Source organism: Odocoileus virginianus, chromosome 9 (assembly GCF_023699985.2).
Source record: "Odocoileus virginianus isolate 20LAN1187 ecotype Illinois chromosome 9, Ovbor_1.2, whole genome shotgun sequence".
In the NCBI taxonomy this organism is placed as follows: Eukaryota; Metazoa; Chordata; class Mammalia; order Artiodactyla; family Cervidae; genus Odocoileus; species Odocoileus virginianus.
The window spans coordinates 813,481-826,582 of NC_069682.1; the positions used below are offsets into that span (position 1 = coordinate 813,481).

At 41.1% G+C, this 13,102-nt stretch overlaps 1 protein-coding gene and 1 non-coding gene across 3 annotated transcripts in view; one reads left to right on the forward strand and one right to left on the reverse strand.

The window, feature by feature from the left end:
• PLCB1 (phospholipase C beta 1) overlaps positions 1-13,102 on the forward strand; it is an 824,470-nt gene that overhangs the window by 487,836 nt on the left and 323,532 nt on the right. The gene's annotated exons all lie outside the window — the stretch shown is intronic.
• On the reverse strand, positions 6,888-6,965 carry LOC139036841 (small nucleolar RNA SNORD62). The gene has a single exon (XR_011489704.1). It is a non-coding gene; the product is annotated as a small nucleolar RNA SNORD62 (small nucleolar RNA).

The following is a 13,102-nucleotide window of genomic DNA, read 5'->3' on the forward strand; positions in this document are numbered from 1 at the left end:
AGCATCAGGACCTCCGGGTAGTTCTCAGTTTTCCTCTGACCATAGAAGCTGACTATTGTGCCCACAGAATGCATCTGGGTATAGATAGAGTTCCTGTGACTGCCGTGGTTTTGTTCTTGACTCTGACATAAATTGGGCAAAGAAAAATTATAAAAAGTGGGGCTAACATTCCTTTTGTCCTTTGAACTAGACCTGGACCAAGTGGTGACCCCATCTTAGCACTTTATCTGGAAATAAATTCTCCTGGATTGGTGTTTTGGTCATCACTTTGGTGGATGGAACTGATACACCATAAGTGGGGAAACTCTTGGTTGTTTCTCAACTCACCTGAATGCTCACAGAGGGGCTCATGTTCATCTGAACATGAGGATTTCAGTTTCAAATTTTGAAATTACAAAGTAAGGCTGGATTCAGGTGGAATTCTGACCTGTAATCATCTTGGTTTGATTTGTCTTTCCCCCAACATTGTATAAGAGTTGATATTCAACCCACCTTCAGAAATGGTCTGTGCTATTTGTTTTATCTCTTTATTTTACACCAATAACAAGTTTAGAGATGTACATCAAACACCATTTGAAACTGACATCAAACTGAGTGGGGACCAAATCTTCCTGCTTCATGGGGGACACCCATACTTTAAAAATATGCATATTAACTAGATCATTAACAGACTAGACTAATTTAGACAATACAATAAAAATATCATCCCAGTTAAAATCATACATGCTCACATATATTCAAGGGCAGGATGTTTTATTTTTAAAAAATGTTTAGGAAATATAATTTCTTTAATTTTATAAATGACTTCACAACTGTAATATTTGAAAAGCACCTGATTGTTGGTGGGGATTTCTATCTTAATTTTCATGAAAGGCAAGTAGCTTAGCTTGTCCTCCTAAAGCACTTAACCTGATTTCATATCTTAATTTTTAAAAATGCTATTTAGGAGTTCAAAGACTGTGCCAGACTGTTAAAGCCTATCTTCATTATTGATGCAATTCTTCCAGTCTGAGATGAGCAGAGTATAAAGCAATAAATAAAACACCAAGGAGAATAAAAGAACTCTATCTGACTCAGTTCAGTTCAGTCGCTCAGTTGTGTCCGACTCTTTGCAACCCCATGAATTGCAGCACGCCAGGCCTCCCTGTCCATCACCAACTCCTGGAGTCCACACATGTCCATTGTGTCAGTGATGCCATCCAACCATCTCATCCTCTGTCATCCCCTTCTCCTCCTGCCCCCAATCCCTCCCAGCATCAGGGTCTTTTCCAATGAGTCAGCTCTTCATATCAGGTGGCCAGAGTATTGGAGTTTCAGCTTCAACATCAGTCCTTCCAATGAATATTCAGGATTCATTTTCTTTAGGATGGACTGGTTGGATCTCTTTGCATCCCAAGGGACTCTCAAGAGTCTTCTCCAACACCACAATTCAAAAGTATCAATTCTTCGGTGCTCAGCTTTCTTCACCATCCAGCTCTTACATACATACATGACTACTGGAAAAAACCATAGCCTTGACTAGAAGGACCTTTGTTGGCAAAGTAATGTCTCTGCTTTTTAATATGCTATCTAGGTTGGCCATAATTTTCCTTCCAAGGAGCAAGCGTCTTTTAACTTCACCACTGCAATCACCATCTGCAGTGATTTTGGAGCCCAGAAAAATAAAGTCTGCCACTGTTTCCCCTGTTTCCCCATCTATTTGCCAATGAAGTGATGGGACCAGATGCCATGATCTTAGTTTTCTGAATATTGAGTTTTAAGCCATCTTTTTCACTCTCCTCTTTCACTTTCATCAAAAGGCTCTTTAGTTTTTCTTCACTTTCTGCCACAAGGGTGGTGTCATCTGCATATCTGAGGTTATTGATATTTTTCCTGGCAATCTTGATTCCAGCTTGTGTTTCATCCAGCCCAGCATTTCTCATGATATACACTGCATATAAGTTAAATAATCAGGGTGACAATATATAGCCTTGACATGCTCCTTTTCCTATTTGGAACCAGTCTGTTGTTCCATGTCCAGTTCTAACTGTTGCTTCCTGACCTGCATACAGGTTTCTCAAGAGGCAGGTCAGGTGGTCTGGTATTCCCATCTCTTTCACAATTTTCCACAGTTTATTGTGATCCACACAGTCAAAGGCTTCGGCATAGTCAATAAAGCAGAAGTAGATGTTTTTCTGTAATTCTCTTGCTTTTTCAGTGATCCAGCGGATGTTGGCAATTTGATCTCTGGTTCCTCTGCCTTTTCTAAAACCAGCGTGAACATCTGGAAGTTCACATTTCATGTATTGCTGAAACCTGGCTTGGAGAATTTTGAGCATTACTTTGCTAGCGTGTGAGATCACTACAATTGTGTGTTAGTTTGAGCATTATTTGGCATTACTTTTCTTTGGGATTGGAATGAGAATTGACCTTTTCCAGTCCTGTGGCCACTGCTGAGTTTTCCAAATTTGCTGACATATTGAGTGCAACATTTTCACAGCATCATCTCTTAGGGTTTGAAATAGCTCAACTGGAATTCCATCACCTCCGCTAGCTTTGTTCGTAGTGATGCTTCCTAAGGCCCATCTGACTTCACATTCTAGGATGTCCAGCTCTAGGTGAGTGTAAGTGATCATACCTTCGTGATTATCTGGGTCATGAAGATCTTTTTTTGTACAGTTCTTTTGTATATTCTTACCACTTCTTCTTAATATCTTCTGCTTCTGTTAGGTCCATACAATTTCTGTCCTTTATTGAGCCCATCTTTGCATGAAATGTTCCCTTGGTATCTCTAATTTTCTTGAAGAGATCTCTAGTCTCTCCCATTCTATTGTTTTCCTCTATTTCTTTGCATTGATCACTGAGGAAGGCTTTCTTATCTCTCCTTGCTAGTATTTGGAACTCTGCATTCAGATGGGTATATCTTTCCTTTTCTCCTTTCTTAATTTTAAAACAGAGATTAAGAATGTCTTTTCTCAGTTTTAGAAAAAGGTTTGGAAACAACACTGACATACTTTCAAATGGTATTTCCAGACAGTAATTTAAATTTATGATTTCCCAGTTTTTCATGTAAGTACATGTATATATACTTTCATAAGTATAAAGGTATACACATAGACACATATGTGTATATACATGTATATACACAAATAATGGAAACTCATTTTAGAAATATTTGTATAACATGGATCTATAAGGCTCAGAAAGAATTCATTACTCATTTTTCCTAGTAATATTTTTAGGCATTCATTCATTTTTCGCTTTAGCCAAACTAAAATTGAATGTGGGATCATGTTTCCTGCCATTTCTTGTTTTAATTTTTAAGTGGTAGTCATCTACATAATATAACTACATATTCTATACATCTCCTAAATTTCTGAGATTTTAAAAGCTATGTGTGATGGTAAGTGATAGCTCTAGTTGAGGTGAGGACCAAACAGAGGTCACTATAGGAAGTAAATAATGTTGCGGGATTGATCTTAATTCTATAAAACCAAGTCCTGGAAAGTAGAGAACCCTCACAGAGGAGATGGGGATAAACAATGAATGGTAAAATAAATTCTGTTAAGGAAATACCAGCAATTAAATCATGTATTATCTGTAGATGTATCACAGATAAATAATTTTCAGTCTTGAAGGCAACACATTCAGTCATAAGATAGTTTCACATATTTTATGATGACCTAGCAAAAGAAAAAATTAATTAAAATTATCTTATGATATAATGTCCTAGTTTAGTATCTAAAGAGTCTGATGAGAGCTGGTATTAAAAAAAAAACTTGAAAAATAAATTTAAAAGACTAAAAGTAAATGCATATACAGAAAACCATACTAATTCTCTTCTCTAAACGTATAGGTTATTAATTACTTTTGGCTTTTTCCCTGTGTCGTCTTGTTTGATTTTGTTTTCAAAGTTAAAATGCCAAGGAGTTCATTATTGTTAACTGTATTTAACTGCCCTGCGATATACCAGATTCTCATTACAACTGGGTCCATGCAGTGTGGGCTGTGGGGCCCCTGCTTTTGTGATCACTTCTTAAAAGTTTGCTTCAGCAACTAATAAACCTGGTCCTTTAGGCCATAGAGAGCTCTTTCATCTCTTTATTCTAATGAAACTTACTAAGAACTATAATCTTAACCTTTGTAAGCCTTTGTAATTTGCTTTGGTGTACTCATTTCTTTGTCTTCACTGATGAGCAGCTTAGTCAGGGCAAGGACAGGGCCAACATTGTTGCGTGTGTGTGTGCTGTGTTTTCCAGAGGCCAGTCCAGTGCTTGCTATGTATTATATCTGCCATTAATATTTTTGCTGAACGAACCAACTCTCTTTGGATGGACTTGAGACAGTCACTTCTATATAATACCTTTTTCTCTCCAGGATGATTAAAGCAATATTTCAGTGAAGGTTATACATAATCAGAACTGAACAGTCTTCAGTCTGTTGAAGCACAGGGAGTGAAGGGAACAAAGATATTGACCCATAAAAATTAATTAACAAGAAATAGCTTCTCCTAAATAAGCAATGGAACACAAAGGATGTGTTGACTGGTCAAAAGGACCTTGATTAGAAGTTATGATAGAGAACATATCTAAGTTGTTTGTAAGAGGAGTAAATATATTACAAAGCTCTATGCAAATTTGTTTCACCCAGTACTGTTTAAAGGACTATCCAGAGTGTAGAAATGAGATTAAATTCTTAGGTAAAATAGCCCTTTCTTACTCTTCAGTTTTCTCTAGGTTTTTAACACTACACTTTTCTTCTATGTCCATTATCAGTCAGGGCCATCAAAAAAAGAACTCAGCTGTAACATGGATTCCTGAGAAATGAATCACAATTTCATGCAATGAAGCTCTTCATTCAAACTGTTCTTTAAGCAATGATTCAAGCTCTCTTTAAGTCTCTCATATATAATCACAAGTGAGTAGATCAATAATAAGATGGAGCAGTCATAACATCTTGATAGGAATAAATATTAGTTCAGTAGAAATAATTTAATAACCATATGTCTGCATTCCCAAGCATTCATGACAGATGGTAGAATATAGATCTAGTTTATTTTCAGAGCACCTATTTTCCTTTAGATATTTGTGCTGCTGTTTGCTTTGTTGGGAGATTGATTGCTTTCCTGGCCCCAGCTCTTCACTGTCATGCCCTCCCTCCCCCTACAGCCATGCCCTTAGACATGTAACTTTATAATTGCCTTCTGCTCTGACTTCAAGCTCAACCACTGTGATTCACAGTGGCAAGTGAAATGCTGGCTAATGTGAAATTCACAGACGTGAATTCACAGTGCAGTCAGGCTTACTCTTAGAGTTGCCCTTGGATGCCAGGAGAAGAACTTGCCCAGGCTAACCTGCTCGAAGAGGAAACACATGGAGCAGAGCTGGTGCCCACAGCTATCTCAGCCAAGACCAGCCTCAGGCAGCTGACAGCACTTCTACCTGCAGGCACGTGAGCATGCCAGGTCAGGACCAGCAGAACCACACAACCCACCCACAGAAGTGAGAGTCTAAGAGCTGCCTATTGTTTTAAGCCTTTATTTGTTGGGGCAGTTTGTTCCATGGCATTAATATGATAATTCCTACCTGATGCAATTTGATTTCTCAATATGCAAATATATAATTAATTGTCACTTGTTCATTATAAGTATAAAAGCACCTGGGAAAGGAGCAGAGATTCTTGAAATATGCCTATTATTCTGTTTTAAGGATATAGTATCAAATTAAACTAAAAAATGCAACAGATTTTTTTAAAGTTATGAAAATGTTCAAACTATGATCTCTTCATTTTTTTCCATAACAAGAATTGAGCAACTACAGAGGAATGCACCTGGCCTGCCTCTTGAATTCTCCAGAATTATATGAAGTTTTTCCAATTGCTAGTATGACAGTAGACTTTAGTAATGCTCTGAAAGGCATTCTCCTCAGCTGCATGGAATAGGATGGGACAATAAATGCTTATTATTTCTCACTATTCTACAGGTTGACTAGGCAGATCTGATCTGGTAGCATCTTGCCAGTCAACAATGACCTCACTCACATGTCTAGGCTAGGATAGCTGAGACCTCTTTCCAAGAAATCTTTTATCTTCCAGTGGGCCAACTTGATTTTGTTCAGATGGTAGCAGAAGTGTTCCCAGGAGCAAGGAAGGGTACGACTAATAGGCAGAAACTTTTAAAACCTCTTTTAGCACCACGTTCAGTGCTGTCTCATTGGCCAAACCCAAAGTGAGTCGTTGGGGTGGGAGAGTATGGCATGAGGGAAGGGAACCTTGCAAGGTGATTGTTACAGAGAGCAGAATCATGACAGCCATTTTGCAGATAATCTACTTCTTTTTTTTTTTTTAATTTTTTTTTTCTGCTGGGCAGAGGGCACAGTCAGAAGGACAGCATGCATGTCCAAGAGCAAGCCTGTGTCGCGCTTCAGGCTTTCGTTCCAGAGGGGGAAGCAAGGCTCTTCCCCAGAAGGACAGATTCTCGACAGATCGCAGCAGAAATCACCCTAATTTTACACTCTCAGGAGAGCGGGAGAAAGAACCACAGGCTGGCTGCGGGGTCGAGAGGAAAGACAGAAAGGTCAGCGAGGCCCAGAGACCTCCTCCTAAGTGGTGACCCAGTGAGTCCCCCAAAGAGGGGAGCTGGAGAGCACGGGTATCTTCGTGCCCCCTTTTGTGGCACAAAAAGGCAGGAGTCCTTTATGCTTTGCCTCCAAAGGTGACAGAAAACAACTGGGGTCTGGGGCTTAGGGTCCCTGGTGTCTTTGGACCCTCCTGAAGCCTGTTATGACAGGACGAGGCGGGAGCCACCAGGCCCAAGGGAATGCTCCTAAGTCTGGAACGAGGTGTGAGAGAGCAAGGAGGTGGGTCAGGAGGCCCTCAGGAGGGGGGCCGGGGGCCACCACGTGTCATCTCTCAGTCATGTTCCTCTGCATCTCCCTGCTATTGCGTCCACAGTGGAGGGTGATAATCTGCTTCTTATATCACGCCTGTATCTTCTTGACGGGGGACTAGAACCCTACATGCCCTGCATACCTGTAACTCCTTCCTACATTCTGGCCCATGGAAGATGATCCCACCCCTGTTTTACAGTGTAGGTTTTACTGTTATTAGTTATGGTGAGACCAACAGATCAGAAGACAGCTGCCACTGGAAAGACAGTTTGCTACTCACAGTGCCCGAAAGGAGGGCACACCATGGCACGGTGGGCCTTACGGAGAAGCAGCAGGTCAGTCAGGAGGAGAGAGCAGAAGAGGGAGAATGCAGACAAGAACCGTTACTGTGGCTTCTGCCGGAAGGAATGGGCGAAGTGGGGTCAGCAGGCCGAGGACTGGTTGGCTTGAATAATTTCAGTGGGATCTGGGGTGTAAGCTTTAACCCTGGGTGATCAGGGCAGTGAGTAGCAGGGTCCAACAGAGGCAGTGGGGTGGGCTGGGGCTGTGACTCTGAATCGGTTGGTTTGTATATGAACGTTCAGCGTGAACTGTTTACTCTTCTAGGCCTGGAAGGGGCCAGGAAGTTAGGCTGGGAAGTTAGCCCTGGAAGGGTCACTCCCTTCAGTGTCATCAAGGCCTGAGGAGATGTCAAACATCAGAAAAAGTAGAAAATAAAAAGGCATGGTTAATACAGCCCCCATTTGAAAATTATATTCCTAAAGCAATAATATATTACTGTTCTGAGAGAGTGCAGTAAGTCTCAAATTTATTGCATAAAACCATGCAAACTGGCCCTGCTGGTGATACAATGACCACAGAATTCTCAAAATATTTTTAAAGGATTTCTCAGTCCCATTTGACTTCTGGCTATCCTGTCTTTTTTCTGGGGTTTCTTTTTCCAGTGTTCAGCATTAACACAGGACCATCTTAGCATTCTTCTAAATGTGTGTGAAAAATATATGACACATTCCCTGAACGGACAAAAATGTTTTCAGGGGAAGCTATCTCAGATAAGTAGAAGGCAGTGTCAGCTAAATACACTTTAATGATGATTTATTTAGTACCTGCTATGTGCCAGGCACTATGATAAATGCTGTGGGATTTTAATCAAATGGCACTTAGATTCTCAAGGGGCTCACAATTTACTGAGCACAAATTACAGGAAAACAAATGATTGAGCTACAGTTAGAAGTCAACTCTGTTGAAATGAGTCACAAACAGCTTCAAATAGATCTTCAAGATAGACCTTCAAAGATGAATTTGACGCTTGGGTGTGGGTAACATCTCAGGCAGTGGGAACTGTATGTTCAAAGGCACAGAAGTAGAAATCAGCAAGTCATAATGAGCCGAAAACACTTCCTGTATGACCAGAACCTGGGATACATATGGAAAAGTGGTGAGAAATTAGGCTAGGCAGGAAGTTCATGATCAAGGAGGGTCTTAAATGCTGTACGAAGGAATTTACCCCACCAACAGTAAGGGACAATTTATGAGTTTTAATCAGAAAAATAATGAAAAAGCTTCATTTTTTAAAGGTTTTGGGGGCTCTACTATATAGGATCCTGTACTCACTTAGGGTAGGGATTCTATCTGTCTTTATCACATCTGTTCCCCAGCACCTAATGAAAGGCCTAGTCCTTAGTACACACTCATGCAGTTGAGACCACTGTGCTAATTACATGTCCCACATGCTTTCTTACATTTCCCAGTTTTCCTTGCAGTTAAATTGAAGCTTTGTAATTAGCTCTGGCCAATGAGTGTTAACAGAAGTGATTTGGTGACCATTTGGATATGGAAGGTGAAGATGAGAGATGAACCTAGAATGACTCTCAAAATCTTGCTTGGATCATTCAGAAATGATTATAAGGAATAAGTTTGGGGATAGAGATAACTGGCTCAATTTTGGATATCTTGAGTTCAAATGACTATGAGATGAACTTTTCATCTGAATAGAGCTAAATGTTGCAATGCATAACATAGACAATTACTATGGGCAATCAGAACAATATTAAAAGATATAGCACTTTATGGAGAATGCTAGAGTGGCCCACCAACCAAGGTTGTCCAGGATTGAGGAGTTTCCCTGGGATGCAAGAGAAAATTTCTGTGCCAAAACTGAGATAGCCCAGGTAAACAAGGATGGCTGGTCACCCTTAGTTCTGCTTTGCTATACCACCTGCAAAAACATGGCTAGCAAGTTGTTCTCCTCTGAATTCAGAAATCTGGATTAGAGAGATCTAGACTCTTCCAAACTTCTGTATCTTAGCTACCATTCAGTTCCAAAGACTGTGAATCTTGATTCGGCAAGATAAGAAGTAAAATATGAATGCTATAAGCCAGAGTCATGCTGGTACCAACTCACATCAGCTCACAAGAGCTAATTCTGCTCATTTCTTCCCAGCTCCATATTTAGGGGGTCAGGTTGATAGGTCAGAATTGGCTATGCTGGTGAATTCCTATGCTAGAAATTGGCAAGTAGTACTATAAATCGGAGCCGCCCCAAAACTGGGTTTTAAATGTTTACGAGCACACCACTGCCCTAAGCTGAGTTGAAAAAGTGTGGCAGACGTTGCATCATGGGCTCAGTCAATGGAGTTGCAGCTGGTACTCTACACCATCCCTTTCCTAAGACAGTGCGTCTATCCCCCAGATGCTGTGTGTCCTGGCTGCCAGCAACTCTTAGCCACCCCCTTCACCTGAGAACTGTCCTCAGCTGATGGGAGCTGTCTTGCCTGGAAATGCATGGATGTTAATGTCCTGCACTCAGTGGTGGCCTGTAGCCAGACTGACTCATAGGAGTAGCATCCAAGGTCAGCCCTCCTGCCACAAGCTGGGACAACACTGGTACCCTGTGTGTGCCAGGACTCCCTCTGGGATCATGCTGAGACTAGTCACAGATGAAATCACATCCTTGCCCACCTGCTTCCCCTTCCCCATCTTGCTTCTCTTATTTCCTTATGTGTTTTTTCCCAAGAATCTCTTTTAAAAAATCACTGGCTTAAGAGTTGCCATCTTGACCTGGAGATTTTCATACTCAGTGAAGTAAGCCAGACTGAGAAAGACAAATATCATATATCACTTATATATAAAACTCTTTAAAAAAGGCTACAAATGAACTCATTTACAAAACAGAAATAGAGCCACATCATAGAAAACAAACTTATGGTTACCAAAGGGGAAAGAGGCAGGGAACAAATTAGGAGTCTGGGATTAACATATGTAACTCATATATAAAACAGATAACTAACAAGGACCTACAGGATAGCACAGGGAACTCTAATCAATATTTTGTAAAAACCTATAAGGGAAAAGAATCTGAAAAACAGCATAAGAGACTCCCCATTTTAGGCTCTGCTTTTAGGGAACATGACTTACCATACCCAGTCCAGAAGAACCTCCATTGAATGAACATATAATCCTTGCTATATCTCATGTACTAACTAATGAAATGTTGAGAGAACTTTTGATCTTCATCCTTCATTTGAGCAAAAAGCATCCCTTTGATTCTTGAACTTTCTGGAATCTCATTTGTAATTCTCCCTCCTTCCTTTGTACGTATCTAGTAGTAACCTCAAAATGTTTTTTAGGGGAGCTTTCAATTTTGCATTTTGAACTTTGGATCCTCCTTTATCTAAATTGAGAGAAGGAGAAATTAAACTACAGTGTATTCGCATGACATTTAAGGTAGAACAATTTAGTTGCAGTAGGCAATCACGTGGAGCAACCATTAAGGGCTGAATTATACCATCTGTAGCTACTTAACATGCTGAACCATTCCTCTCCGTCTGGAAAAATCATAAAAAGGGGTCCGTCAGCACTCTGAGTCACTGCTAAGAAGTTTATGCATCCTCACACCTGCATTTAAATGAGTGTTTCCGGGGCAAAATACAAAGACCTTAGAGAAATGAAATGAAGCACTTTAGCAGTGAAAAATAATATTAGTTTCCATTTGCATTTGTAAATTGACTGCAGGAAGAACACTTCTGGGGTTAGTTTATTAATAAGAATCATTTTGAATAACTTTTTAAAAAATAGCACATATTTTTAAAACATGGATAGATCATAAAAGAAGGATTATAAACAAGTGGCAAAATTTGATGATAACCAAGATATGAAGGAATAGTAACTGGTAGGATGCCTTGCTCCATTCCAAATAGGAATTCTGTAAATATGGAAATACATAAATAGTATCAGTAGTAGGATTCAGAACCTGGTAGGTGACAGTCCATGGGGTCGCAAAGAGTTGGACATGACTGAGCGATTTCATCTTCCTAAATTTTATATTTTATTAGGGTATAACTTACATTGAGTATAGTTGACTAAATCTTAGGTACTTGTCTTGATAAATTTATAGACACATACACACACACAATCATCACTTATATAGAGACAGAAAATTTCTAGTACTCCAGAAAGCTCCCTCAAATATCTCCCCACCAAAAGTAACCACCATCTGACTTACAGTGTAGATTTTCCTAGATTGTCATTTATCCGTGGAATAATTGTTTCCCTTAATATTATGACTAGTAAGTCATAGTAACCTTTCATTGCCTATTTCAAACATCTCTTTCATCCACCATTATCTCAAGACTCATTAGACTTTTGCTACTTGGAAGACCTCACCCTCTCATCATCCCCACTGGGCACCCTTACCCATGTGATAGTCACAGTCTCAATGTGATCCTTGGAGATTTTGCCCACCTATGGAGCAAAACACATCCCAGACTCTTAGCACTGCTGTTCTGGATGCATATCTGCAAATTCTAGGACCCAAATCTAGATCCTTTTAGGATCTCTTACCTCTGGTAAGAGGTAAGTCATGCCTCAAGCCAGTGCCAGCATGCCATCATATGAGCAAGGGCCATTAGGGGTGGACCACATTGCCACTCCTGAAGTTTACTAACTTAAATATACACACTTCAGGAGATGTCACTGTTTGACTCATCCTTAGACCAGCCTCCTGCAGAATTGTTCAGGATGAGATGGAGTGGGAAAAAGCTACAACCTCTTCTCTTTGCATGGTGCTGTATACACATTTTACCCCGTTACAACCCAACAGTGTCTGATTTCTGGTATGCCATGTTGGTTCATGTCTCCACACCTTTAATCATATCGTACATCTTTTTACCATTACCAAGTTTTTACCTTTCTTGACTTCAATTCTTTTCCTTTCCCTCAAGTCTTGGATGAATTGTCACAACCTAGAATGCCAAGTTTTTGCCTTTTCATACTGTTCCTGGGGTTCTCAAGGCAAGAATACTGAAGTGGTTTGCCATTCCCTTCTCCAGTGGACCACGTTTTGTTAGAACTCTCCACTATGACCTGTCCATCTTGGGTGGCCCCACACAGCATGGCTCATCATTTCATTGAGTTAGACAAGGCTGTGGTCCATGTGATCAGATTTGGTTAGTTTCCTGTGATTGTGTTTTTCATTCTGTCTGCTTTCTGATGGATCTTCTGGAAGCTTCCTGATGGGAGAGACTGACTGAGGGGTGTCGTTCTGATGGGCAGGCCTGTGTTCAGTAAATCTTTAATCTAATTTTCTATTGATGGGTGGGGCTGTGTTCCCTCCCTGTTGCTTGACCTGAGACCAAACTATGGCAGAGGTAATGAAGATAAGGGTGACCTCTTTCAAAAGGTCCCATGCACACACTGCTGCACTCAGTGCCCTGACCCTGCAGAGGCCACTGCTGACCCACGCCTCCGCCAGAGACTCCTGGACACTCACGGGCAAGTCTGGGTCAGTCTCTTGTGTGGTCACTGCTCCTTTCTCCTGGGTCCTGGTCTGCACAAGGCTATGTTTGTGCCCTCCAAGAGTCTGTTTCCCCAGTCCTGTGTAAGCTCTGGTGGCTCTATGGTGGGGTTAATAGCAACCTCCTCCAAAAGGGCTTATGCCATACCCATGCAGATCTGTTGCATCCGGAGCCCCTGCAGCAGGCCACAGCTGACCCGTACCTCCACGGGAGGCCCTCAGACCCTTCTGGCTCAGTCTCTGTGGGCTGAGCGTGCATTTTGTGCCTTTCCGGCTCTGAGCAGCTCCGGTGACCAGGTGCTTGGTGTGCTCACTGTCCCAGGTGGGCCGTGTGTCTTAATCACTTCCCCGGTCCTGGCTGCTCAGTTCTCCAGTGTGCCGCGAGAGCACCGTCACTTCACAGCAAATAGACGGCGAAACAGTGACACACTTTATTTTCTTG